At 38.7% G+C, this 5,710-nt stretch overlaps 1 protein-coding gene across 7 annotated transcripts in view; it reads left to right on the top strand.

Annotated features, from left to right (window-relative positions):
* Positions 1–1,566: 1,566 nt before the first annotated feature.
* The window catches only part of LOC124188131 (tolloid-like protein 1), an 18,485-nt gene continuing 14,341 nt past the window's right edge, over positions 1,567–5,710 (top strand). For 5 of the 7 annotated variants that reach the window (XM_046580561.1, XM_046580557.1, XM_046580560.1 and 2 more), the window contains exons 1-4: positions 1,567–1,873; positions 1,948–2,445; positions 3,134–3,272; positions 5,159–5,219. The gene's annotated coding sequence lies outside the window, so the exon portion shown is untranslated. Of the gene's footprint in view, positions 1,874–1,947; positions 2,446–2,484; positions 3,273–5,158; positions 5,220–5,710 lie in introns of those variants that run through there. The other 2 variants (XM_046580559.1, XM_046580558.1) reach the window with 2 other exon arrangements.

Raw genomic sequence — 5,710 nt, 5'->3', positions numbered from 1 at the left:
GACACGTGAGGCGGTCGAAACTTGCAGTGACGAGACTTTAGACTGATCTAGGTACTAGCGTTACGATACGATTGACCCTACCCTTTTTTTTAAACAGGCATCCCATATTTTCACTCTAATCTTTTATATGGCGAACAGTGGAAGCTGGGATGCCTTGGGAAGCGGTCATACTTAGGATAATGCATCACTGTGAATGACAACGCCGTAGTCATGCACCCTTTAGCCCAGCCTGTACTTCAAAATTTAAAGTGCGTACTACCGGGCTTGACATTTTGGTTGACCCATGTCAGGCACATGTACGAGCCTCGGGTCAAAGAAGTTGTACTGGTTTTGTCCCGAGGACGTGTTTTTTTAATTATACATAAAATATATTATATATTATATTCCTGCAAACATGCATTTTGTGACGTGATGTTATTTAGCAGTAATAAGGAGGAAAACAGTGATATTTTGATCACTTGAAAACCATGTTATATTTTGCCAACTGTCAGCTCCATGAAAAGAAAAAACTGAATTGGAAAATACCGAAGCGTGAAAAAAAATTATCAGTGGTAAAGTTTTACATATTTGCTAATTGTGTTTTCAAATTTTTATTACCCAGCTACCGATTGCTTTGCTTTTTCTTTTTTAATTCCTGCAATTTAAAAGTTGCCCCTAATTTTAGTGTGATGTAGTTAAACATATTGATTAATGATGAATTTGAAACAACGTTGAAATGGTTCCTTTTTCGGGCTAGGAGCTTGATTTAAAGTGACGGAAGATTTTTGTGTATGACCAGATGTATTCTACATGTCTCAATAAACAGTTGTATGTGAATTACCTTTCTTAATTTGAGTGTCGTCTTTTTAATTAAATTTTTCATGGCTAATATCAGCATTGCATAACATTATGGTACCTCACAATAACCGTTGAAGTATTCAATATTTTCCTGCTTAATTATTAGACCTATAATCTTAAAATTGTGATAACGTTTGCAAAACTCCCTAATTCAATGGTATAAACCAGTTTCCAGAAGTTCAAATGACGTTCATGAACTATATACGCAATAATATAAAGTTCAATATAAAGGTTGGCCTGATTTCCGTAACTTGTATTATCGGTGACAAAGATGACAAATGCTGATGGAATCAATCAGAAAGCAGTTTCCACTTGAAAAATTTCCTTATCAACCGTATTACAATTTCAAAACACGATTCCCTCCTGTGGGGGAACGGACGAACTCGTAGGTCGACCACCACCAACCCCGAGAGTATTTTATTGTATACGCATGTACATACACATACTTGGGTGCGTACGGTGAACACCAATGAGACGTCAACGTAATGCAAAGACAACACATATTCGTCTAGAGATAAAGCTGATTTACAAATATTATTGTCTGATGTTGATATATTACGGCACCTGAACGTGAAGATACCTTATGCGGTTTGTCTCCGCACACTACTTTGCGTATAGTAAAATCTCGAGGCTCTATGTATATACAGGGCGTGTCACTGACGTTGAATCAGGGGTGGGGCTCTTGGGATGAGGCAGCGAATGGAACCTGGAGGGATGAAAGAGCTAGTGCGCATTTCGCCCCAGGCTCGTATCAAGCTATAATTTAACTCCAGCGATCTTTTGAAAAGGGTAAAACTTCTTCCAAGTGGGAACTAAAAAACGTTTTGAAACTTGAACGGCGTGTAATTAAACTATCGTGTAGCAAATACAAGGCTACCGCCGTGAGTATCTTATTGTGTTTAGCTTCCTTCTTTCTCTTTTGTCCGGAATCTTGGTCAACGCTAGGGGGATGATGTCGCCTCTGAGGACCTTCCTCCCCCTCCACAGACCCGACGACACTCAAGGCGCCTACAGTGAACTCTCCTGGAATTTCGCGGTATGGTATCTGCTACCGCCTATACCCACCTACCCCCGGCTGCTACCTCCACCCCTTATTTTCTCTGCCCTCAGCAACCCCTATCGTCAGTTGGGGCGTGTTGAGGTGGATGGCTGGACCTGGTCGACCGTTTGTCAACGCGTTGCTGCAAGGAGTTTGAGACATGGTGAATTATTTACGTTTCATTTGCGATGTTATTGTCGGATGCAGAAATATGGGATTGAAGGGCAATGCAAATCACAGAACGCCCGACCAATTTTTCAAGAAAATGGTTTCGTGCGTCGCGGGACTTAGCGCGTTTTAAAATTCTGCACAAGAAGGGGACAAGATTAACCGACTTGCGAAAGCGAAATTTGTTCTTCGAATTGATCCGGAGTTCGGGTACCTTCTACTCTCAACCTGACTGAACCGGGGGGTGGATTTTCCCAGCTATTTACTATCCCCGTGGATGATTCAACGGATGGAAAAAGCTCCCCAACATTCGGAGAGCTTGGCGAAAATCTCGCGACTCCCTCGCCCACCCCCCTTCCGTGCGTGTATGTGAGTGAAATCATGCTGGTGAAACATCAATGGTGCGTAAATTTACGTTCAGAGCATGCATGCATTTATATAGCAATCATCAATGCTTGACGAATTCACTGCCATTTCTTTGTAATTTCTCTGTCGTTCTGAGTTATAATCAAGTGTCACTGCTCGTGCGGGACGACCAACTATTGACCATCAGCTTCCGACTCCCGCGAGTAACATCAGTCAAGCGCATGGGCGCGGTTCAGGTTTTCTCAGTCATCCCCAATTCTCTGTCTACTACCCCGCCCTGCTCACTTGCCGGCGACTTGCCCTCTTCGTCTAGCTTTGTCCGTGCTCTTTCGCACACCCTCACCCTAAAAAATTCCTTCCATTGCATCCTTGCAATACCACGTTTTGATTGTACAGTGACTAAGGGTCCGTTTTTTCATATTCAACTGAAAGTTATCTTTCACTGAAATTACAGCGTAATTACGTATCAGAGTGCCGGCTTTAAAGATTATCATGGGGACAAAAATTAATCCGCAGGCGAAGCTAGTATAAAATAAAGTTATTATATCTCGATCAAGGTTTAAAAAGTCATTTCTTTCTATTTCGTAAACTTTTTTGGCTTTAGTGATTTATGAATTCCCTAGTGATATATACAACACATCTTTTTCACCGCTGTTCAGCCGACCAAAATCATTTCTTATCGATCTATTAGCAAGTTTTAAATCTGGTGAGTATGTGACACAGTGAAAGCCGAAGGACACAGGGTGTGCTCTGAAACAAGCTGCCAGTGCTATAAATTCCTTAGAAGAAAGAAAGATCTCATTGTCAACCCAACAGTACAACAGAGATAGAAGATTGCTGACAGTCCTGCCAGCTAATCTCGGTACGTAGCTATTCAGTGCAGATCTCCATGTGGAAGGCTTCTCTCATTTCATTCGCAGTTTCTTATTCAATTTTCACATTTGCCTGCTTTGAAGCTATAATTAGAATCATTCTTCAACTATACAGCGAATTCGAAGTTCGAGAAAATTAATAAAATTTGACGCAAAATCCACCCTCTTGCGGTCTATCATGTAACGCGAATTAGACTAGAATTACGAAAATAATCTACTAACGCGATTTTGTACATTTTCTCGCGTTGAAACCGTTCAAAGTTCTTACGTATAGCGCTTGTAGGTACTCGACGGCACCAATTTCGATGCGTATAATTTGCCGCATGTCAAACTAAAATACTGGAAATCGTTTTATCGTGATAAATAATTCAATTAATGATGATTTAATGTTTCAATTTTATGAAATAAAAACAGTATTGGAAAGTAATGCTCATTTTCAAACAAACAAATCCCAAGCATGTATATTAGTCACCTTTTCGTATCTTTGAGAGCAGTCTACTAACTTGCCGATTAATCAGCAAATTTCCCAATTTACACACGCACACACAGCATACACACGTGCGCGCGCGCGCACGCCCATACATACATACATACATATATTCATACGTACATACACAGTACACACATACCTTTCACCTTTTCTTGAGCACCTCTAGCAGTAGCTTTTCTCATGAGTTTACAGGTAATAAATTTCGGTAATAAAATATCTGGCCAACCATTGGTTTAATAGTGGCCAATCACTGGGTGGCCGAACACTAGCGGATTTACTTGACTGATAATTACAGGAAATACTTTCGCGATACCGATCTAATTGGTACATCATCTCCTACTGAAAGTGATCATGTGTTAAATAATATAATGTTTTGAAAGAAATCAGCGAGTACTTTGTTACATGATTTATCTTGTAATTTCGTATGTTCGTAATAAATATATTCGCGAAATCATATATTAACTATACAAATAACTACAAGATTTTTGATCTAGTACATCTGATGATTCGTGTTTTTATGATTTATTACGTGATGTCTTTTATTTTTTACGAATTTACAAGATAAATAAATACATGATAAATATACAAGGTAAATTACATATTGATTTCTTTCAAAACGTTATGGGATTTAACACCTGATTATTTTCGGTAGGGTTATAAGGTGAATAGCTAAAAGGGAGGAAGCCGAAGGAGATATAATACCGACTTTTTATTACTTTTGAATGCATACATACATTTGGATGTGCGATCAAAAGGAGAAATGAAAGTGTTTTACAATTCAACATCTTGTGTCTTTAATCGACCTCATTGATTTAACTTACCGCGGAAAAGAGTATGTAAGCTCATAATCTAGCGATTACTCTCTAGCCGTAAACGATATTCTAAAGATCCAATCATACTTCTGTTAAGACAATACGGCGTATCCGTATGAAATTATATAATTGAAGGTAGAACTGAAAAAAAAATCCATACACATGATTAACAGATATAGAAGTAAAGCTGAAGCATTCTAGTGCATTATTCGTAGTATCGTGCTCGTTTTATCACATTTTCACTAACATTAGTAAAAAACCCCGTTCTAATTGCTGATGGCCGATTGTTCCGTTTTCCAGGCAATATCTAGCTTCTGTATATATTATTAAAGCAAAGAACTCATTCGGCACTTATATAATTAGCGCGTTGTTTTCAGCATTTGATAGATACGTATTAGATAATCATTATGACTTCGTGGATGAATGCTTTTTTATACTTATGACAAGATTAATTTGACAAATAGATATAGTTACTATAATCTATATTTATTAATAAATAAAATTCAGATGATCTGCTTTATATCAATAAAATATCATCAGAATGTGAAACTATACTACTTTTTATACATTGCAGATGATCTACCAGATCCACTTTCAACCCTCTTCCTGTGCTTGGAACAGACACTGACGATATGGTAGGTTCATATCCTTGAACATACCTGATACATAAACATGGCTTCGCCTGTGCAAAATGAATTAAGCATTAATTAGGGACACATCATCCAATGGTCTTCGTTCTGCTGTCCGGGGAGCTTTGAAGACGTGCGGAAGTCAAAGTTCTTAGAATATCACACATGCCCAGCGTCAGAACTAAATAATATGTTTGGATTTGCACAAAGTAATAAGAAAAATGATGGAATCTGTGGCAGGGTCTGATTCTGTAACGTGTATAACGTTTGACGAGGGTGCTGTGAGCTTCATTTTGACGAGATACACAGCAAATTGAAATAAAACAAGCTGTTAACTTGGCTGGTCTTTGATGGAGTTGACCTAAGAAATTTCCGATTGGGGTGCGTTTTGAGCTCATCAAAATTAGCAAATGGAATTATCCAAAATTGAGTCAGTCTTAAGCTACGAGATGCTGCGTCAGTTGAGACCAATATTATCCAGATCCGTTCATTCGCTG

This window comes from Neodiprion fabricii, chromosome 1 (assembly GCF_021155785.1).
Source record: "Neodiprion fabricii isolate iyNeoFabr1 chromosome 1, iyNeoFabr1.1, whole genome shotgun sequence".
NCBI lineage: Eukaryota > Metazoa > Arthropoda > Insecta > Hymenoptera > Diprionidae > Neodiprion > Neodiprion fabricii.
Note: the sequence above shows the minus strand (reverse complement) of the source record. Positions and strands in the feature narration are given on the sequence as shown.